Source organism: Camelina sativa, chromosome 5 (assembly GCF_030686135.1).
Source record: "Camelina sativa cultivar CO46 ecotype springtype chromosome 5, ASM3068613v1".
Lineage (NCBI taxonomy): Eukaryota > Viridiplantae > Streptophyta > Magnoliopsida > Brassicales > Brassicaceae > Camelina > Camelina sativa.
This window is the reverse complement of record NC_141884.1, coordinates 35,655,022-35,679,761: the sequence shown is the minus strand read 5'-3', so window position 1 is coordinate 35,679,761 and position 24,740 is coordinate 35,655,022. Positions and strand designations below refer to the sequence as shown.

At 41.7% G+C, this 24,740-nt stretch overlaps 2 pseudogenes across 1 annotated transcript; one reads left to right on the top strand and one right to left on the bottom strand.

Annotated features, from left to right (window-relative positions):
- Positions 1-15,657: 15,657 nt before the first annotated feature.
- On the bottom strand, positions 15,658-16,660 carry LOC147944783 (uncharacterized; annotated as a pseudogene).
- A 3,004-nt stretch (positions 16,661-19,664) lies between these two features.
- LOC104787832 (loganic acid O-methyltransferase-like) lies at positions 19,665-21,849 on the top strand (annotated as a pseudogene). Its single transcript, XR_015558558.1, has 3 exons — positions 19,665-19,810; positions 20,580-21,233; positions 21,338-21,849. The product of XR_015558558.1 is annotated as a loganic acid O-methyltransferase-like (transcript).
- Positions 21,850-24,740: the final 2,891 nt, after the last annotated feature.

Here is a 24,740-nt window from a genome sequence, read left to right as displayed (position 1 = left end):
TACAAAAATTACTATATTTGATATCATATTTTGTTATAACAGTCTCAATTTGCTAAGCTTTCATTAATCCAAAAATTATATAACCAACAAGGCACTACAGTTTTGTTATAACAGTCAAAAATTGAAACGAAGACTGGCCGTAAACTTCCGACAGGACCATCTGACAATTACTTCTTACGGCTGAGCGGAAACGCCGGTAATTAACAAGGCACTACAGTTTTGGCTTTTGGTCGGTTTTTACCGGTTTTTTTTGGTTACTGTTGAAAGGACTCAACTTTTTTTTTAATAAATAAACTACAACTAATGGTTCCATATCCACTAGCCACCTAACCACAATCACAACCAACAGCAGAATTAAACAGTACCAATAACCATTAGATATCCAATAATAATTAACCAATATTCAGAAAATAACCAATAACCAATAACCAAACACCATGAATCATAGAACCAGCAACCTAGCAATGTTTCTAATGACCCAACTCTAGCAATCTAGCAATGCCAGACAACAACCAATCGAGTCCCTAGAACATCCTCCTCTTCATTGCCTTGATTCCACGAACACACTTTGCCTTTACCCGCACCACAAATACAAATTGCAATGCATGAGTATTTTATAAACACTCAGTAAGGTAATCCTCCCATCTACTGGGTTATACACACAAGCAATAGAGTCATCTCTAACCATCAAACAACAATCAACAAACAACAAATAACAAACCAGGACTCTGCATCGACTGACACCAACATGCATCGACCGAATCCGAATGGGGATGCATCGACCGACACAGGGCTGCATCGACCGATGCTCGATGCACTTGCATCGACCGATGCTCGATGCACTTGCATCGACCGATGCTCGATGCACTTTCATCGACCGATGCTCGATGCACTTGCATCGACCGACACTCGCACTGCATCGACCGACGCATGCTCGACATAACAAGAAAACTCTAGGGTTTTACGCGCCTTCCTTGCACTTTCATCGACCGACGCAAGATATGCATCAACCGATGCAATGCTGAGCATCGTGTTTTCCCCGAAGCTTCTCGCCGGATCTTAGTTCCTACAACCACAAAACTCGATCCCAAGCCACAAGAAAGCTTCCTAACGTCCAAAATAACGATCTAACAAGTCTAACAACACACAACAAGCACATTAGAGAGTTCTCTAGCTTAGATAAGCCATGGTCCTGCACTTACCTTTGCCAAGACGAATCCAAACCTCAAACAACCAATAGAACACTCCTAGCAAGCTCCTAAAACTTTCTAAGCCTCAGATCTCACCAGGAAACGCCACAAATCCACAGAAAACACCAAGAACGCCAAGAACACTCTTTCTCTCTTTTGTTTCTCTCAAAAGCGGCCAAAGTCGACTAATGAGACAAAAGAAACGATTAAGGGTTTTTCCTTCTCCCTTTGCCCAAAACGCAACGTTCAACTTAAGTCAAAACGCAGAAAACTAAACCTGCATCGACCGATGCATCTTCTGCATCGACCGATGCACCTTCTGCATCGACCGATGCACCTTCTGCATCGACCGATGCACCTTCTGCATCGACCGATGCAATCTCCAAACCGGGATTTTGGTTCACGGATGTTACAATTATCCCCCACCAATCTAGATTCGTCCTCGAATCTCGAACAACCATTAGCCAAGGACTCCCGTGCAACCGTCTACACGGCCCACTGATACTCTATATTTTGCATCTCCTTAGCATGTATTTGTTATGCATTTAGCTAGGATAACTAGTCGTTTTGTATCATTTTAGAACCTCTTTTATACACTTTGCATTTTTAGGAAGTTTTTGCATCATCTTTGCATACATTGTGCATTGTGACAACCCGTCCCGCGGACCCCACTAGCCCACCGCTAGCCGCCCCAATGGACCCCAAGCTGGCTCTGCAGGGCATCGATCCTAACCCCTCACTGAGTTGGTGATAGCTTGTCCTGGGGGAAGGTTGTTAAAGGGTGAGGACCAGGGTTCGAGGAACGCCTGGCGCACCAATAACCTACTGTGGATTTGGATGAATAGTTCCATTTGCCCAGTGAGGGGTTAGGATCGATGCCCTACAGGGCCAGCTTGGGGTCCATTGGGGAAGCTAGCGGTGGGCTAGTGGGGTCCGCGGGACGGGTTGTCACATAAAAATCGATTTTTATATGACAACTTGTCCTGTGGACCCCACTAGCCCACCGCTAGCTGCCTCAACGGACCGCCCATGGATCCCGCTAGCCCACCACTAGCCGTCCAATGGACTCTAAGCTGGCCCTGCAGGGCATCGATCCTAACCCATCACTGTGGATATCCCAATCCACCAGTAGGTTATTGGTGCGCTAGGACAAGCTGTCACCCTTTAACAACCTTCCCACAGGACAAGCTGTCACCAATTGATCTGCAGCGCACCAATAACCTACTGGTGGATTGGGATATCCACAGTGATGGGTTAGGATCGATGCCCTGCAGGGCCAGCTTGGAGTCCATTGGACGACTAGTGGTGGGCTTGCGGATCCACGGACAGTCCGTTGGGGCAGCTAGCGGTGGGCTAGTGGGGTCTGCGGGACAGGTTGTCATATGCATTTCAGAGTATTTTAGGTATCTAGGAGACGTCGGAAACACAGACCAATCAAGCCACTCTCAGCTGCACCAATCGAGCTACTCTCAGCAGCACCAATCGAGACACTCTCAGCTGCACCAATCGAGCCACATTCAGCTGCACCAATCGAGCCACTCTCAGCTGCACCAATCAAGCCACTCTCAGCTGCACCAATCGAGCCACTCTCAGCTGCACCAACCGAGCCACTCTCAGCTGCACCAATCGAGCCACTCTCAGCTGCACCAATCGAGCCACTCTTGAGTCACCACTCGAGCCATCATTTGAGCCACCGGTCGAGGGATTCAGCTTTTGACGTCTTCATAAAAGTTGTAGAGAATTGAGTCATCTTTCCAATGCCGTTTATTTCAAGTCAATCGGAGGCGTAGTTCAAGAGTTATCACCGTTTTAGTAGAGACATATATATCCAGCTTGAGTCGCATCACCTCCACTCGACCCAGATCGAGTCGTATGACCTCGACTTGATCTGTTCCACTCGACAGCACCCCAGGGAGAGACGACACGCGACTCGACCGCACATGTTTGGTTTCACACGCTTCAGGAGATTCCCGAACCGACGCTTTATTTTGTCGTTTTAAGTAGGGATTCACGCGTTTTTACTATATATACATTTTGTTAAGTCTTGTTTTTGGACATCTTAGTTTTTATCTCGTTTCTTTTGTAAGGTTTACCTAGCCACCGAAAACGTACCCTGATCTTGTAATCTAGATACCTTTGATTTTATTGAGTTTTTGCATTGGATTTCTTCTACAAGTTGTTTTTCTCATTTCTATCTATCTACTATGCTTTGTTCAATATCTATGTTTGCATCCGTGATGATGATTTTCGGATATGATTAGTGTGTCAGTTCTTGAGGATGGGATAAATTAGGTGGAGGATCTTAGGATGTAGAGTGTTTAAGCGTTGATTGTATGATTCCCTTCTGGACTAGAGTAAGAAATACTAGTTTTTCTCTGATCAATTGGGACTAGGTTTGAGACATTTCCACACCCAAAAGGTGTTTTGATGAAATGTCTGACCAGCTAGTGCCAGAGACTTACGTTCCTAGCCTAAGAGATTAGTTGTCTATGATGTTTGTTGACGTGAATGAACTTGTATGTAATGCCTGCTCGACCATGTTTCTCTAGCGAGAGCTAGGTATGGAAGTGGTTGAGTCTGAGTAGCTTTTGCCAAGATATTGGATTAGCTAGGTTGTGATGTTCATTGTTTAGGGATAGTTTACTTGTGGTATGTTAAACACTCTGTAGACTAGGATGCTCCACCGACATCAATTACTCCCATCCTTAGGACTTTTATCTTTTTGATTGATATTACATTCCCGAGACTGTTTCATTTGTTCATGCTTAGAATTGTTTTCGGTTTTGTTTATTCTTGTTCGCTTCTACATTTTCGTTTCTGGTTCTATGACTCATTTCCGTTTTGTATTTTGCCCATTCTAGGATTGTTAGAAAAACACTCTTTTTGAATTGGCTTAACTTGTGACTCCTTGATTGCATCTTGAGTGATAGTAAAGATTCCCAATTGGATTGACACCTTAAGTATTACAAGTGCATAATGTTAATTGAACCTGCTAGGATAGACACAAAAATCCTAGTATCACCCACACTCCTCCGACCGATCTACAGAAGGTCACCTCTAGGCGATAGACTCACGCTCCAGGCATTATTTGCTCTCGACTTTTGAACTTTCCTTTACTCATAGGCCTAAACATTGAGTTTTTATTGGCTCCTCATCAGACCTAAGTCTGCATGCAATAATATTGGCTCCTCATCGGGCCTAAACCCTCATGCCATAATATATAAGGAAAATCCAATACTCGTCTCTCGGGTTGCCACCCTACAGCGCGCCCCCGGATCGTCATCCGAAGTCGATATACCAACAATACTCCCAAGCCACAAAGTCTATGAATATGGCAGTATTAGGAGAACCTAAGTCCCCCAAGAGTTGCGAGCAAACAATTCTGAATACGTCTGAGTCCTATCCGCATCCAGGTTTCCTTCTCGTGACTCGCGTAAAAACATCTCAATGTCCTACCAACCACATATCCCCTCACTGGAATACCTCATGACCACACGAGGATCATATACATGCCATAAGGGCAAACAAATATCCTAAACAGGACCGCCACCAAGACCAAACAATCTGTCATAAACAGGACCATCACAAAGACCAAACAATCTGTCCTAAACAGGACCGTCACAAAGACCAAACAATCTGTCCTAAATAGGACCGTCACAAAGACCATATGTCCCGAAGGACCGTCTAAACAGGCACTCTGGCTAAATAGCCCGCCACAAAGGCCACACATCTGGCTAAACAGCCCACCACAAAGGCCACACATCTAGCTAAACAGCCCGCCACAAAGGCCACACAACTGGCTAAACAGTCTGCCACAAAGGCCACACAATATCTAAAAAAGACTGCCACACACGGGCACAATGACTCAAAAGTCCGTCACTAAGGCCACACAAGCCCTTCCAAGGCTCTCCACCACTAAAATGGACAAATTCTAACTTCACATAGACTTTCCATTTTTAGCACTTTCCACTTTTGGAAACTTTCCACTTTTGGAAACTTCTATTTCAGGAAACTTTCCTCAGAAACCCCGCCTCACGGAAACTTTGTACCCCGAACACCACCTCATCTTGTTACTGAGTCGCACAACTAACCACCCCAAGCGACCGAGTAAACAAGAGAGATGGGCTGGAATACTCCATTCCCGCTCCAGCCACGGATTACAGATGGGACCAGGCTAGACAAGTTCAAGTCGCGGCTTGCTTCTCATACCACTTCTTAAACCTTGCCTTCATCCTCGCCTCAGACTCCCAAGTCTGCTCTTCCACACAATCACAGTCCCAAAGGACTCTAATCAAAGGAACCTTCTTCTTTTGAAGTTCCTTGATCCTCCTCTCGAGAACCTTCACTGGTCTCGCCTCCAAAGTCATGTTAGGCTGAAGATCTTTAGGAATCTTAGCCAACAACTGATCATCCTCACGGAGACACTTCCGCAATATAGACACATGGAAAACCTTGTGGAATGCACGAATAAGCTCATGTAACTTCAATCTATATGCCACTGGTCCAACCCGCTCAATCACTCTGAACGGACCCATATACCTCAGACTCAACTTAGTCTCAGTCAATGACATGTTCGGACCCCGCAACAAGGCCATCTTGAGGTACACTCTGTCTCCTACCTAAAACTCAAGATCTCTCCTCCTCTTATCAGCATAACTCCTCTGCCTATCCTGAGCCTCCTTCATGTTCAGCTTGAGAATCCGAATCTTCTCTGAGGTCTCCTGAACAAAATCTGCCCCGAACATGCTCCTCTCCCCCACCTGAGTCCAACATAACGGTGTACGACACGGCCTCCCATACAAAGCCTCATAAGAAGCCATCCCAATACTCGCCTTATAACTGTTGTTGTAAGCAAACTCTACCAGGTTAAAGTGATCTGCCCAATGGCCACCCCAATCCAAAACACACATCCTCAGCAAATCTTCCAGTGTCTGGATCGTCCTCTCTGACTGTCCATCTGTCTGGGGATGATAAGCTGTACTCATATGCACCTTAGTACCCATCTCTGCCTGAAATGCCTTCCAGAACACTGAAGTGAACTTAGAATCCCTATAAGACACAATACTCGCTGACACTCCATGAAACCTGACTATCTCCCTCACATACTTCTTAGCCAAGCCCGCTGCTCCATCAGTCTTCTTAATGGCCAGAAAATGTGCTGACTTAGTCAATTGGTCCACAATGACCCAAATAGCATCAAACGTCCTGGACACTGGCAAACCCACCATGAAGTCCATAGTAATCATATCCCACTTCCACTCAGGAATGGGTAGACTCTTCAGCAACCCGCCTGGAACCTGATGCTCAGCCTTCACTAGCTGACACACATCGCACCTCACGACCCAACTAGCTACATCCTTCTTCATCCCGACCTAGTGATAGTACCTCTTGAGATCAAGGTACATCTTAGTCGCTCCTGGATGACTAGAAAACTTGCTCGCATGAGCCTCTCTCAGGATCTCCTGCCTCAACTCCTCTTTATTAGGCACACAAACCCAATCGTGCACCAAGATAGTTCCATTATCTGAGACCTGATACTCTGAATCCACATCCTTTGAGGTATTCACCAGCCCCAAATCCTGCTCCTGAGCCAACCGCACCCTACTCAGAAGATCTGCTCTATCTACTGCTTCCAAACCCAACGGTTCCTGTGAAACAGCACACAAGCTCAAAGCACTGATCTCCCCTACCAAAGACTCCATCTCCTGCTCCTGAGCCAAAGCTACCCTCTTCCGACTCAGAGCATCTGCAACCGTGTTAGCCTTACCAGGATGATAGGCTATCTCCAAATCATAATCCGTCACAAGCTCCATCCACCACCTCTGTCTCAAATTCAACTCAGGTTGAGTGAATATATACTTCAGACTCTTATGATCTGTGAACACCTGTACCTTTGCACCATAAAGATAAGATCTCCAAATCTTCAGGGCAAAAACTACAGCACCCATCTCCAAATCATGAGTAGGATAGTCGCCTTCATGCACCCGCAACTACCGCGATGCATAGGCAATCACCTTCCCATGCTGCATCAGAACACACCCCAAACCAACTCTAGATGCATCTCCCTTCTCAGGCAAAGCCAACACTGGCGCAGTAGTCAACATCTCCTTCAGGCTTGCAAAGCCTTCCTCACACTCTTCTGACCAGACAAAAGGAACATCCTTCCTTGTCAACTTAGTCATAGGACGTGCTCTGCTTGCAAATCCCTGCACAAATCTCCTGTAGTAACCTGCCAATCCAAGGAAACTTCTGATCTCTGTGGCATTCTGCGGTCTAGGCCAATCTCTGATAGCCTGAATCTTTTCTGGATCTACAGAAACCCCCTCTGCAGAAACAATGTGACCCAGAAAGCCCATCTCACGCTGCCAAAAACTACACTTGCTCAACTTGGCAAACAACTTCTGCTCCCGCAGCTTCTCCATAACCATCCTCAAATGCACTGCATGCTCTTCAGGACTCTTAGAATAAACCAGAATGTCGTCGATGAAAATGATGACAGATACATCCAGAAACTCCTGAAACACACTGTTCATCAATCTCATAAACGCTGCTGGTGCGTTAGTCAACCCGAAAGGCATCACCACAAACCCATAATGCCCATACCTTGTCCTGAAAGCTGTCTTCCTCACATCTGCCTCATCTATCGGTATCTGATGATAACCCGACGCCAGATCTACCTTGGAGAACCAAGTAGCACCTCTCAACTGATTTTACAACTCATCAATCTTAGGAAGAGGGTACATGTTCTTCACAGTGACCCGGTTCAAACCCCGATAATCGATACACAACCAGAAACTCCCATCCTTCTTCTTGACAAATAACACCGGCGCTCCCCACGGTGATACACTAGGACGGATGAATCCCTTACTCAACAAATCCTCTAGCTGCTTCTTCAGCTCTGCCATCTCTAATGGAGCCATTCTGTAAGGAGCCTTGGATAACGGCATTGTCCTCGGTTCCAGTTCAATAGTGAAAGGATTCGACCGAGATGGTGGTAATCCCTGCAATAACTAAAACACATCCTCAAACTCCTCCACTACCGAAATACCGCTAACCGTAGACTTCCCCACTGACTCTGGCATATATATAGTAACCAAATAAGCCTCACAGCCCTTCTCGATCATCTTCCCAGCCTGAATGGCCGAGATCACAAGACTCCCCGAAGTCGATCTAATACCCTGAAAAACCAACTTTCCTCCTAGATGCTCAAACTCCACTCTACCACGATAGCAATCCAAATGCACCATATGCCGATGCCACCAATCCATTCCGAGAATAACATCATACAACTCCACTGGACTGATAAGCAAATCCGCTGGCCTCGACTCTCCTGCGATCTGAATATCAATTCCTCCAACTCGTCCAATAACCCTCAGGAACTTGCCTCCCGCAACTCTGACAACTCCTGAATGCTTTTCGGGATCCTCTCTGATTCGCGCGCTCTCTTTACACCCCGGAGTAATGAAGCTATGAGAAGCTCAAGAATCAAACATAACGTGGGACTTAAACCCGCCCACCAACAAGGTCCGTACACAAACCTCATTTGTTGAGAACCTAACACTTTATCAAAGGAAAAAACATAAAATCTGAACCTACTAAAATTCACAAAGCTTCAGTACCAGAAATTATACCTGTGATCGCCCCGACACTGGTTCCACCAGTCTCTGCAGTAGTGTAAACCCGTGGCGCCTGCTCAATCCGTGCCATCTGCTGTCTTTCAGGCTGCATGATGTGACCCGGAGTCGCGGTCACGTTAGGATTACGGAACAGTCGCGGCTTGAGCTCTCGGCCAACTTTTAAACGGTTAAACTCTCCTCGGCAAAGGTTCTGGGCTTCGGTTCTAGGAGAGAATCAAACAAGGGAAACGGAGTTTGAAGGAATTCAAACGAGCCGTTTGGGAGATACGTCGAGAAGCCACGAACGGATCGATCAAATGGTGCGAATGCGGGACGAACGAACAACGGTTGCGGCGGAAACGATGGTGGAGACGAGCTGAGATGATTTAGTGGAGAACTCGAAAACTTATGGAAGAGGTCTCGAGGTTGCGAAGGGGAAAGATGGAAAAACGAAGTGAGGGGGAAATACGAGTGGATCGAGAGACGACACAAGAGGTTTGGCTCTCCTCTTGATACGGCCTCTAACAAGGTCGAACCCGGTTCAAGGCTTGTTAAGATTTTCTCAAGGTTCAATCCCGGATTGAAGAAAGAGAAGAGTGAGACAAGTTTCAAGAATCTCTCTTGAAGAAAGTTTTATTTTCCTACAAGTCTAAAGGAGGAACAAGGGCTTAAGGAGAGTTTAAATAGCTAGGTCTAGATAGGGGCTTAAGGACACGCGGATTCATCTTGATCCGCACATCGTCCTTTTGACGTGTCCCTTTTGCAAAGAGAACACATCGCCACCTTTTGACTAACACGCTTAGCCACAAACACTCTCCAACGTTCACAAACATAAGGATCAAAAGAGAATATTCTCAAGTTCAAAATTAAACCAAAAATTGGAGGGAAAGAGAGATAACCGCCTTAGCCTTGCGCGTGAAGCAACTTAGCCTTTAGGCGTTTTGTGTTTAGCTCCATGCCTCATTAAAACCTTCTCCGGTAAACCTATTGGGAGAAACCCGGAGTGAGGAAAAAGAGTACACTTCCTTGCTTAACGACTTGCTCGTCTTCACTCTTGGGTAAGAGTGAAGACTAAGCGGACTGAGCCTTTGGAGTCTTCATGGGATGGCTGGCGTTGGATGAATGTTCGGACAAATAGGTTGAGCCGCTGCTTGGCCGCCTTTACTGAGCTTTTGGAACGTGTGGTGGCTCCGGGAAGGATTGTTGGAGCTTTGGCCGCTTCTGAAGAGGTTGCCCTGGTCGCGTCCGATGCGTCTTGGTTAGGCGTCTCGGTCGCGTCCGGCGTGTCTTGGTCTTCTCGGCTGACGTCGCGTCCTGCGCTCACATCATTCCCTCCCCCTTGAAAAGGTTTTGTCCCCAAAACATCTTTGTCTACACCTCCATCAAACGGAACGAGGTCAGTGACATTGAAAGAAGTAGACGTACCAAACTCACCTGGAAGCTCGAGTCGGTAGGCGTTGTCGTTGATCTTCTCGACGACTTGGAATGGGCCATCTCCTCGCGGGCTGACCCAATCACCAGGCTTGAACAGCATCGGTTTACGTCCTCGGTTGAGAAAGCATGCGTACTGCTCGTTCCTTCGTTCTATATTGGCTCGAACCTCCTCGTGTAGTGCCTTGAACCTTGCTGCTCTTGCGGCTTCGTCTTGATTCTCAGCTTCATTTGGTGGTATAGGGAGGAGATCCAGTGGCGTCAATGGCTTGATTCCGTATGCGACCTTGAACGGTGACTTCTTTGTGGAAGAATGCACTGCTTGATTGTAAGCGAACTCGATGATCGAGACGCACTCGAGCCAGGAGCCTTTGTTGCTTGCGATAGCCATGCGGAGTAAGGGGCCTATTGATCTGTTGACAACCTCTGTTTGGCCATCGGTCTGAGGGTGAGCCGCGGTGGAGTAGAGGAGCTTCGTCTCGAGCTTTCGCCAAATAGTGCGCCAGAAGTGGCCAAGAAACTTGGGATCCCGATCGGATATGATGGTGCGCGGAACGCCATGAAGCCTTATGACTTGACTAAAGAACAAATTCGCCAATTGCACAGCATCATTGTTCTTGTGGCATGGGATGAAGTGAGCCATCTTCGAGAACCTATCAACAACCACCATGATACTATCTCTATGCGCCAAAAGGGGTAGGTCGAGGATGAAATCCATGGAGAGATCGATCCATGACGCGTTGGATACGGGCAAGGGCATGTAGAGGCCATGCGGGTGAGTTGTCGACTTGGAGGTGCGACAAACAATGCAACGGCCGACGTGCTTCTCTATCATACTTCACATCTTTGGCCAGTAAAAATGCTCCTTGAGCACGGCCAAGGTCTTGGTGATGCCAAAATGACCCGCTAATCCTCCACTATGAACTTCGCGAACAAGCAATTCCCGGATAGATCCATTTGGTATGCACAGCCGTCGTCCTCTGAACAGGAACCCCTCATGAAGGTAGAATTCGATGTAAATTCCCTTCCCATGGTTCCGGAAGCAATCTCCAAACTCAGCCTCTCCAGTATAGGCATCCTTGATGCTTTCGAACCTCAACACTCGCGCATCCATTGTGGTGATCAGTGCGTACCGTCTTGATAAGGCGTCGGCGACTACGTTCTCCTTGACTTTCTTGTATTTGATGACGTAGGGAAACGACTCAATGAACTCCAACTACTTTGCATGACGTCTCTTGAGATTTGTCTGACCGCGGAGATGCTTTAGAGTTTTGTGATCAGTGTGAATCACAAACTCTCTCGCCAATAGATAGTGTTGCCAAACCTCCATGGCACGAACGAGGGCGTATAACTCCTTGTCATACGTAGGGTAATTAAGCGTAGCTCCACTAAGCTTCTCACTAAAATATGCCACCGGTTTGCCTCCTTGAGTCAAGACAGCTCCGACCCCGACTCCCGATGCATCACACTCAACCTCAAAAGTTTTGTTGAAGTCAGGCAATGTGAGCAAGGGGGCTTGCGTGAGGCGTTTCTTGAGTTCGGTGAACGCCTTATCTTGTTTTTGTCCCCATCAAAACTCGCTGTTTTTCTTGATCACAGAGGTGAGAGGCGCGGCAACCATACTGAAGTCTCGTACGAACCTCCGGTAAAAACTTGCTAGGCCGTGGAACGACCGGACTTGAGTGATGCTCGTTGGCGTGGGCCACTCGTCTATTGCACGTATCTTCTCTCCATCGACTTTAAGGCCCTGCGAACTCACAACAAAGCCTAAAAAGACCAATTCATCAGCAGCAAACACTTACTTTTTCAAGTTTGCGTAGAGTTGCTCTTCACGGAGAGTAAACAAGACAGCCTCTAGGTGTTTTGAAGCTCTGATACCAAGCTGATGTGACCCGGAGTCGCGGTCACGTTAGGGTTGCGGAACGGTCGCGGCTTGAGCTCTCGGCCAACTTTCAAACGGTTAAACTTTCCTCAGCAAAGGTTCTGGGCCTCGGTTCTAGGAGAGAATCAAACGAGGGAAACAGAGTTTGAAGGAATTCAAACGAGCCGTTTGGGAGATACGTCGAGAAGCCACGAACGGATCGATCGGATGGTGCAAATGCGGGACGAACGAACGAACGGTTGCGGAGGAAACGATGGTGGAGACGAGCTGATATGATTTAGTGGAGAACTCGAGAACTTATGGAAGAGGTCTCGAGGTTGCGAAGAGGAAAGATGGAAAAACGAAGTGAGGGGGAAATACGAGTGGAACGAGAGACGACACAAGAGGTTTGGCTCTCCTCTTGATACGGTCTCTAATAAGGTCGAACCCGGTTCGAGGCTTGTTAGGATTTTCTCAAGGTTCAATCCCGGATTGAAGAAAGAGAAGAGTGAGACAAGTTTCAAGAATCTCTCTTGAAGAAAGTTTTATTTTCCTACAAGTCTAAAGGAGGAACAAGGGCTTAAGGAGAGTTTAAATAGCTAGGTCTAGATAGGGGCTTAAGGACACGCAGATTCATCTTGATCCGCACATCGTCCTTTTGACTTGTCCCTTTTGCAAAGAGAACACATCGCCACCTTTTGACTAACACACTTAGCCACAAACACTCTCCAACGTTCACAAACATAAGGATCAAAAGAGAATATTCTCAAGTTCAAAACTAAACCAAAAACAAGAGGGAAAGAGAGATAACCGCCTTGGCCTTGCGCGTGGAGCAACTTAGCCTTTAGGCGTTTTGCGTTTAGCTCCATGCCTCATTAAAACCTTCTCCGGTAAACCCATTGGGACAAACTCGGAGTGAGGAAAGAGAGTACACTTCCTTGCTTAACGACTTGCTCGTCTTCACTCTTGGGTAAGAGTGAAGACTAAGCGGACTGAGCCTTCAGAGTCTTCATGGGATGGATAACGTTGGACGAATGTTCGGACAAATAGGTTGAGCCGCTGCTTGGCCGCCTTTGCTGAGCTCCTGGAACGTGTGGTGGCTCCGGGAAGGATTGTTGGAGCCTTGGCCGCTTCTGAAGAGGTTGCCCTGGTCGCGTCCGATGCGCCTTAGTCAGGCGTCTCGGTCGCGTCCGGCGTGTCTTGGTCTTCTCGGCTGAGGTCGCGTCCTGCGCTCACATCACTGCACCTGCTGCAACATTGCCACTGCTGCTAGCTGCAACTTGGGACACAAGGGCCTAATGTGCCCTGGCTCCATGCAATGATAGCATACACGAGCCCCTGCCGTCAGAGCACTCCACTTGGGACAGCTAGCAAACCTGTGATCTTTCTTCCCACACATGAAGCATCCCGCACCACTCTGAGTCTGCATAGCCTCCCACTTCCTCCTTGGTCCCTGCATAGGCTTGCCACCCCTGCTAGAACCTCCATGATGCTGATCCTTACTAGGCTGCACCGATGGACTAACCCCCATTGACTGTGCCCGGATATCCTGCTCAATCTCTGCTGCAGTCTCAACCAGCTCTGCACGCGTAGCATAACTACGTCATCTACAATGGACCCTCAAGTCATCACGAAGAGCCCTCATAAACCTCCTGATCTGGGCCTCCTCAGGCTCCATAGCCCGACCCCCATAACAAAGAAGTCGACTAAACTCCAAGTCCAGTTCCCGTACTGACCGTGTCCCCTGAGACAACTGAAGGAACTGCACCTCCAACCGATCCAATGCCTCTCTAGGAAAGTACTTGCGGTTGAACTCCAAGACGAAGTCAGCCCAAGTCATCTCCCTCTGCACTCTCCTAGCAGCCACTGATCTCCACCACACCTGAGCATCACCACTCAAATGGTGGACCCCTATGTCCACCCAAAACTCCTCAGGACATCTCAGAGTATGGAAGTTACGTTCCACACTCGTCCTCCACGCATCTGCAACAGTAGGGTCTGTACCACCCTAAAACCGCTCAGTCCCGAGACACGTCATCTCCTTGCGCATGGAAAAATAACGTCCATGTGCTCCTCCGCCACCACTGGTGGCACAACCTGAGCCTGAGCCGGTACCACAGCTGGCAACCGCTCTAACACCTGTGCTAGCAAAGCCGCAAAATCAACACCAGGGACTCCACCCGCTAGGACTCCCACACCTGGGACCCTAGCACCACCGGCCACTGGAGCATCAACACCGCCCCCTCCGGCCACACTCACAGAATCTTCCGGATCATCCTACGACTCGCCAACACCCTCAACTGTCACACTCTGGTCCTCGGTCTCACTAACCTCTGGGACTCTGCTCCTACCACGACCACGTCCGCGTCCACATCCACGACCACGACCAGAAATAGTACCATCTCTAGCCATCTGCACTACCATGAACAGAAGACTAAGCAAACAAATATCTATATAACACAAAAAACATAAACTCACCGTGGAATCACACAGTAGGCTCGAAGAGGATGTTCTAGGACTCCATGCCACACACAATTGACTAACTCACATAATCAATCAAAGCATGCAAATCCCAAACATCTACAGCACAAAGCCTAGTGAACCCAAACCTAGAACCGTAAAGGCTCTGATAACCAAACTGAAAGGACCCAACTTTTTTTTTTAATAAATAAATAATTAATAAATTAACTACAACTAGTGGTCAGTGGTCCCATATCCACTAGCCCCCTAACATCCTCCTCTTCATTGCCTTGATTCCACGATAACACTTTGCCTTTACCTGCACCACAAACACAAATTGCAATGCATGAGTATTTTATAAACACTCAATAAGGCAATCCTCCCATCTACTGGGCTATACACACAATCAATAGAGTCATCTCTAATCATCAAACAACAATCAACAAACAACAAATAACAAACCATGACTCTGACACCAACATGCATCGACCGACACCGAATGGGGATGCATCGACCGACACAGGGTTGCATCGACCGATGCTCGATGCACTTGCATCGACCGACACTTGCACTGCATCGACCGACGCATGCTCGACATAACACGAAAACTCTAGGGTTTTACGCGCCGTCCTCGCACTTGCATCGACCGACGCAAGATATGCATCGACCGATGCAATGCCGAGCATCGTGTTTTCCCCGAAGCTTCTCGCCGGATATTCGTTCCTACAACCACACGGATGTTACAACTGTCTTATACGAGAAAACAAATGGTATGTATACAGTATTATGTAATTGAGTAGTGAAAACATAGTAAAGAAAGTTACACAATATAATACATACAAATTGGTGAGTTCACTTCTATCCATTATCCAAACACATCTCAAACCATCGTAGCAATATAATATAATCATACATACATAATTTTCTTTTTATATAACAATTTTATCATACATAATTTGTAAAAGCTCTTTTTTCAGGAAATACTATGGCTCGTCAGCTATGTCTTCATGATTAAACTGATTATGTTTAACCCATCCCAAATATTACAATTTTTACGAGATGATATTATAGCTTTTTGAGGAGGTACAATACCCCGCTGCATCAGAAGGATGATTCATTTCTCCCTCCTTTGTTTGGTGCTCGGCATGCCATCTCATTGCTGCTGCAGTCTTGTGGCTTTGATACATTCTCTTCAATCTATCAGCAATAGGAAGATACCACATACGACTATATGGTACTTTGGTTCTACGTCGGCCCTCCCGAGGCTTCCATCTTTGTGCACCACAAAACAGACATTTATCTTCCTTTTCGTCATCTTTCCAATATATCATAAAATTGTTAATACAAACATCAATTGTATGATATGGGAGGCCTAAATTGCGCATCAATTTTTCGGTCTCATAATGTGAACCAGTAGCTTGGTTTCCTTCTGGTAAATAATCAGTCAATATTTCACAAACCGAATCCACTAACTTTTCACTCATATTATAATCTGCCTTATTTTGCATGACTCTAGCAGCTAGGGATAATTGTGAGTGACCTTCATGGCAACCATCATATAATGGATTTTTTGCACCTTCTAACAAGTCGTAGAATTTCTTGGAATGGTTAAGTACCGGTTCCTCGACATTCTGATAACTACCATCTTGATGATAATTATCTTGATGATAATTATCTTGATGATAATTATCATCTAAACTTATGTTATAACGAAATGCATCATTCACCATATCCACATATCTATCTCCTACCACATTACCCACTTCTTCATTCCCACTTACAAACGTCGGATCTACATAACTCGTTCCTATGCCCATATTAATTTCTTCCCCATGTTTATACCAAACATAATAATCTGGCATAAACCCATAGCAAAAAATATGATTCCAAATTGTACCCCCTGGAAGACGCCTACCGTTTTTGCACTTATCACAAGGGCAGTGAAACTTACCACCATTATTTTGTGCTAAACGCTGACTATTTGCAAAAGCCATGAACTCCTCTACCCCGGTGCTGAACTCTTCCGTGAAATTTCCCGTCACTTCATCAAGCCTCTTATACATCCACTCCCGAAAATGACTATAATTAGAACTTCCTGCCATTATTAAAGATCTCTCACTCTTGTTTTTTTTTTCTCTTTTGATTTTTTTTCTCACTCTTGTTTTTTTTTTCTCACTCTATTTTTTTTCTCACTCTCAAAATTTTTTTTGTTACTCTCGATTTCTTTCTTGCTAATGCTCTTGCTTGTGGTGTGAATGAAATAAGAAAGGAAGGTGTGGTATATATAGAGAAATTTGGCGACTGAAAAACGACTGTAAAACGACTCTGATGTGACTCAAACTAACAGTCGCAACAAAACAAAGCTTACCAACCCCACAAACGAAAAAAACGTGTTTCTTTTTGGCCGACATGTTTGCGACTCACCTCAATAGTCGCTTAGTAGTCGCCAAATATCCGACTAACTAATTTAGTCGTATGTTAGTAGCCAAATTAACGACTCGCCGCAGTAGTCACCATGTAGTCGCCAATTTAGCTACTGTTTGCTGACAAAATTACTTTCTTGTCTTTCAGTCGTAAAATAGTCGCTAATTAACGACTACTGAACCAACTATTCATTTCAGTCGGTAAAAAACGACTAATTTACGACTAAGTTTTAGCAGTTGTAAAGTAGTAGTTAAACAGTCGGTATATAGTCACTAAATTTGGCGACTACGAGTTTAGTCGCCAATCGTAGTCGTAAATTGCCTGTTTTCTTGTAGTGGAAAGGGCACCAAGGTTATCATCACCCACCCAGCGATGCCTTTCGCTAACACAATAGCAATATTCCTTTTTGCTTAATTTGTTCTTTGCATCAACAATTTTTTTGTGTCTTGTGTAGTACTAGTTTATATGTTCATGATCTTATTATATTATATAACGTATTGTATCCTTAGAAAAATGGTATTTAAAGTTAAATAAAGCTTGACTATGTCTAATATATATTCATCACATGATGATGACATATGTTTCGAACAACAACTTTGGAAAACTTTCTATTGTTTTTCGTTTATATATCTTGATGCCTTACGAAATTTTTCTTGATTTTACATTACATGACTGTCAGCTGACTCAGCTTAAAAAACTGGTGATTCACAACGTTCTTGTAGATATCATATGCAATGCACTCCTACTCGATCGAGTCATTTTCACAAAGACACCATATCAAATTTTGTTGTCTCTCAACAAATCCATCACTAAATCATGTGGCGTTGAGACCCTTTGTCAATACATATGCTTATCGCTTATATTTTGTAATACAGTATAACCTCTATAAATTAATACTCGTTTAATTAATACTCGCTATAAATTAATAAATTCTTCCAGTCCCGAGTTGGACCGGTGTAAAAAATGACGCATTTCAATAATATAGTAAGATAATATTTTTTTGGAAATCCTATGTAAGAATATGGTCCCATCAATATAATAAATTAATAATCAAATAAACTAATATATATATATATATATATATATATATATATGATTATATACATATATCTAAGAAAATCTAGTGAGATATGATTATATTGTTCTTTCCCTATCTAAGAAAATCTAGTGAAATATGACTCTATTGTTGTTTGCATATTCTTGAATTTGCATTCTTGTTGGAGCTCATCTCTAATCTTTTTCATTGTTAAATTTTCAAATCGCATCCAAAAATTGTGAATATTCCTAGATGCGATAATTGCTTCTTTAGTAATTGGTTCTAGCCCAATTACCATATCTAAAACTGATTATTCCAAAAAAAAGGATTATTCAAAATTCTTAAATATTAATGGAAAAAATACAAAAAAAAAAACTTAAACAGTATGGCCCTGTTCTTTTTCGTGTTGCTGGATCAGCGACTGCAACACGTTAAAACGACAGCAATAATATCAATCAAAAATCAAAACGACAACGACAGTGGCAAGATGATAACGCGGACGTATTTATTAGAGAGAGAAAAAGTGTCGCAGGGGAGAGAAAAGAATCGCCAGCGACCGTTGCGGCATCTCATTTTAACAGCACAGCGACTCTTATTTACAACAGCAGCGATGCTTCTTCATAACAGTACTAACATTCCTCATCCAGCGACTTGAAAAAGAACAGGGCCTATGTGGAAGCTAATTTTTGTCAAAAATATTGTAGAGATAGATGAATAACTAACTGGAGTCTTCTATAACCATTTGTTTACTGTATTATGATGATATAGTTTATTATCAAAAGATATAGTTAATCAATAATTTCTTAGCTTTTTGCAGTCAATCAGATCGTTGAAAATGGGAGAATTCACTCATCCCATTCACAGAAATGTAATAAAAGTTTTAGCAAGAAAAGTGAAATAAAAAAAATTCATTAACTTATGAAACCAAATGTTTAGTATTTTTTATAATTATTTTTCCGAAAACTCTGATTGCTTTCTTTTCTGCTATTTTCATCATTCAATTTTCCACTATATGCTTTTTAGCTAGTATTTATATGAATATATGAAAGAATCAAGAAAGCCACATTGATAGAGGAAATATAAAAAAGTAAAAAACAAACTGATTAAGTTTATTATCATAAATTTTCAGCATCCTTTTGATTTATTCTTGGATATTAGTACGGAGAGCATCTAATTTGGAGACGAATGGGCATATATCCTAGTTTAACCTATGATTTATTTTATTAATTTGATGCCCCTACGATTACGTAGTTTTCTCACGCAAGACCTATGTGATTAGTTCAATTTCAAAACAATAATAGTATAACTTTTAAAAAGAAAATAATATATTATTTATTGTAGTCTTGTACTTACGTATTAGGACCACTGTAATAATAATAATCACTGATAATTCAGTATTAGCTTCTCTATTTAAAAACACATGTAGTAGGTTAGTTCACTGAATATGAAAATGCTTTCTAAAATGTAGCTTATTATTCCTTGTGTTTCAAAACAAGCACAAACGGATGTGATAGGCTAATAGCATTTTCTAGTAATGTTCTTGCTTCAATACGCATATTATTGTAGTTCAATTCAAGAGGTTATCAATTATATATTGTTTATAGTGACTATACTATAATAATAAGCACTAGGTGTTAAGTGCATGCATGGCCTATATATATAGACGACACACCCAAAGTATAGAAAGTAAAAACACAAACTCATAATGGAGAAAGCGGAGATTGTTCTTAACTCACTTCCTATGAGTGGTGGAGATGGTCCGAACAGCTACTCTAAGAATTCTCATTTGCAGGTCTATTTTCAATTTTTTTTTTTTGGTTTCTTATCTTTTAATTTTTTCTTTTCATCTTTACATTTCATATTCCTTTATAACAACTTCGCATTTTTGATATGGTTTGTTACATTTGATCCAACAAATTGGTATGTAAGATGAGTTGTTAGATAAAATATATTTTCGTTAACTATTTTAACGATGTAATAAGTTAACTATTTGGTTATCTATTTTACTCATCTAGACATGGTATTGAGTACAAGATAGTTTAAGAATACCATCATCAGTCGATTTTTAAATAGACGTTGGCTGGCTATTCGGATTAATTGGAAGCCCATGACTTCAGAGGACGAACATAATTTGACTTTATTATCATGATCTCTTACATGATGTTTTGTTTAATCAAATTTTGGTTCCTTATTTTATTTAAGAAACTCCAACAACGATATTAAAATGTTCAGAACTCATCAAGCCACACAAAAATACACCAAGGCACAGAAGCTAAATCATAAACTTAAATCTAGAAGGCACAGAAGGCATTACTGTATTTCAGTTTTACTAAATCTAGGTTTGAGTATAACAAAATGTTTTTTTAAGCATTATTTTTATTTATTTTGCACGATGGTGTGTGTTATTGGTTTTTGGCATCTCATTTAGATTCAGTGCAGCGAAATTTTGTATTTCATTATTTCAGTCTCTTTAATAATTTTCAATAGGAGTAGCACATTTTTAAATACGATATTTAAGCATGAAATTATCATAATCTTTGAAATCCTTTTGGTGTGGACAGAGAAAAACAACAACTTTGTGGAAAGAGACAATAGACAAACTGATAGTAGAGAAACTCGATGCAAAAACCCTAATCTCTGGCTCCAACACGTTCCGAATAGCTGATCTTGGTTGTGCAACTGGACCAAACACATTCTTTTTCGTTGACGACATCATCAGATCCGTTGAAACCAACTTACGATAATCAAACTCCTCAAAACCAGAGTTTCTTGTCTACTTCAACGACCTCCCTGAAAACGACTTCAACACTCTCTTCACTTCTCTCTCTCAAGACCGGAGTTATTTCACGGTCGGGGTCCCGGGTTCGTTCTACAGCCGTATTCTTCCTCAATCTTCCATTCATATCGTAGTGACGGTTGGGGCCACCCACTGGCTTTCGAGTGTTCCAAAGGAAGTGGTGGACAAAAGCTCCAAAGCGTGGAATAAAGGGAAGGTTCACTACTCAAATGCGGCGAATGAAGTGGTGAAGGCTTATGAAAGGCAGTTTGGTCGGGACATGGGGAAGTTTCTAGAAACTAAGGCTAAAGAAGTAGTGAGTGGTGGTCTTTTGGTTGTTGGAACGTGTGGGTTTCCTAGAGGAATGCCTTTCTCCAATCCTGCCGATAGTATCATGTATACGTCCATGGCTGAAGTTCTCATTCAAATGCAATCCCAGGTAATGTAAAAGAAACAATGTCTCATAACTAAGTTTATAACGTTATATCTCTCTTGTTTATTTTTATTTATGTGTTTGTTGAGTGTGGTGAAATTGGCATGTAGGGTTTGATCACGGAAGAGCAAGTCGATACCTTCAACATACCTATCTACTCGGCATCGCCTGAGGAGGTAACATTCTTGGTTGAGAAAAATATATGCTTCACAGTGGAATCTATGGAGCTGATGAACCCTGCAGCCTGGCTCAAACGGGCAGTGAACGCGGAGGATGTGAGGCAATGGATGATTTACATAAAGGCCACAATGGGATCCCTCTTCATCAACCATTTTGGTGACCATATCCTCGATGATTTTTTCGACCGTCTCACTGAAAAACTTGTTGGACTTACTGAGAAGATTGAATCTAGCTACCGTGAGAAGCTCATGTCGTTCTTTGCGTTGAAACGAAAATGATTAAATATTATTTGGCAAGTATTTTTTACGCGAGTGTTTATAAAATAGTTATCTGTATGTTTGTGTATTTTGGTTTATTGGCTTTGATCGGTTGAATCCGGTCGAGAAAATTGTATTTTTGTTATTCCGTTCCAAACTAAAATAATACTTTCATGTTCATTACACACGAAAATTCATTAAAAACTTAATCAATAGTTTTAGTATTGTTTTTGGAATCCATTTGGTGAAATTGAACTAAAGAAAAATTATATTTTGTAACTTGTGTCCACACAAAATTGATGTAACAATATTCATATATTTAGTGAATAATTAATTAATTATCGACTAATTAGTTAGGTGATCGAAAGTAACTAATATGTAAGTTAGAGAGTTGTAAGTGTTGTCGGTCTACCTTATTTAGATTCAAACTCTATGTTATGTTTGTATAAGTTTTATAAATGCCAACAAAATAATGAGTGGTTCATGACAAGAAAAATGTGTAGGTGTGGTCCAAAATATATTTATAAATGAGTACATTATATCATTATGAGTAGTCTAATATACTGATAGTAAATTTGTTTTTTTTATTATTTATATATATATATATATATATATATATAAGTAAGGATAATAATTATGCATCATATATATTTGATTAGTGGCTGAAAGTGAAGAGATAAATGGCTACTGTGTAAAATAAAAGGACAATTGTTGCTTCAAAAAGTAAAAGCATCTTTTCACCTTACAAATAATAACAAATGCAAGTGTGTTGGTTAAATTTCTATTAAATCACAATGTTGCACCAATTATTTAGTGAAAACATATATTTATTTTTATCTGAATCTTATGTAACAATAAACATGTGAATGCCGACATTAGACAAAAGAAGCTGTGAGAGGATCATATTATATATCCTAGCCTCATAGGCCTATATATTACACTTATTGTTGAGAGTCAACTTTAGGTTGTATGACTTTGATTAATATATGTATGACATCTTTGCTTAAACAAATATACACATTCAGTTATCATCTTACAATGTGATTTGTCCCTTTTAAGGAATCTTGTCCCCCATAAATCAAGTTAGGCAAAACAACATAATAAAAACTAATCACATTTAAGCAAGAAAAAAACTAATGTATAAATGTTTTCAATATAAATATGATATACAAAAATTACCGTATTTGATATCATATTTTGTTATAACAGTCTCAATTTGCTAAGCTTTCATTAATCCAAAAATTATATGACCAACAAGGCACTACAATTTTGTTATAACAGTCTCAATTTGAAACGAAGACTGGACGTAAACTTCCGACAGGACCATCTGACAATTATCTCCTACGGCTGAGCGGAAACAAAATTGACGGCTTCTAGTTTTGGCCAATTGGTTTTTGTTCGGTTTTTACCGGTTTGTTTTCGGTTACTGTTTTATACGAGAAAACAAATGATATGTATAGAGTATTATGTAATTGAGTAGTGAAAACATAGTAAAAAAAAGTTACGCAATAAATACAAATTGGTGAGTTCACTTCTATCAATTATCCAAACACATCTCAAATTGGTGAGTTCACTTCATACGAACATAATTTTTTCTTATATAATATCATACGTAATTTGTAAAAGCACTTTTTCAAGAAATACTTATGGTTCGTCAGCTATTTCTTCATGAATAAACTGATTATGTTCAACTCATCCCAAATATTACGATTTTTACGAGATGATATTAAGCTTTTTGAGGAGGTACAATACCCCAAATGCCACCAAGGTTATCATCACCCACCCAACGATGCCTATTGATAACGCAATAGCAATATTCATTTTTGCTTAATTTGTTCTTCTCGTCAACAATTTTTTTGTGTGTTGTCTAGTACTAGTTTATATGTTCATGATCTTATTATATTATGTGACGTATTGTATCCTTAGTAAAATGGTATTTAAAGTTACATAAAGCTTGACTATGTCTAATTATATTCATCACATGATGATGACATATGTTTCGAACAACAACTTTGGAAAACTTTCTATTGTTTTTCGTTTATATATCTTGATGCCTTACGAAGTCTTTCTTGATTTTACAGTACAAGACTGTCAGCTGACTCAGCTCAAGAAGCTGGCAATTCACAACGTTCTTGTAGATATCATATGTAATGCACTCCTACTCGATCGAGTCATTTTCACCAATACACCAAATATCAAAATTCTTGTCTCTTAACAAATCCATCACTAAATCATGTGGCATTGAGACCCTTGTCAAAACATATGCTTATCGCTTATACTTTGTAATATGTCTTATTCAAAGAAATACAAATTAATTCTCGTTATCAGAGCATCCACATTAGTTGAGATACTCTAATGGTATCTCAAAAATATAATATTAATAGTTCCAATATATTATAATTAAAGAGTTAAATTTCAAATCAACAACAAATTTGAACCAATCTTAAGTACTTTACAAATATCATCAAAGTATCTCATGTTTTATCTATCGCTTCTATTTCTTGAAAACTAATTATTAAAGAAGAATATAAGTTGATTACACCGAAACATCATCAATTAGGTATTAGGACTTCGTTATAAGATTTAAGTACGCTTTTAACAGAGGAACCATATGAAAGCAACCACCGACATTATAACAACCGCGATAGCGATGCTTATCCCAAGAAGCACCAGAAAACCCATTTTCCGTTACTTGTTCTTGTTCTCACTGACAATTTTTTATGTATTTTGTGTGTGTTATGATGATCTTATTATTATCCAAATGTTGTAAGTACTCATAGCAACATATAAAAGTGGTATTTTATAATCAAATTTGATCTTAACTTTGATATTAATCAGATCATAAGATGTGTGTCTAATATATCTAATATTAAATAGATCAAGATATATGTATGTCATAAACTAATTTAGTCACAACATATGTTTAGGTATATCTAATTATACTAATTTAGTCATAACATAAGTTTAAGTATATCTAATGAAACTAATTTAGTCACAACATAAGTTTAAGTATATCTAATTGAACTAATTTAGTCACAACATAAGTTTAAGTATATCTAATATTAAATAGATTGTA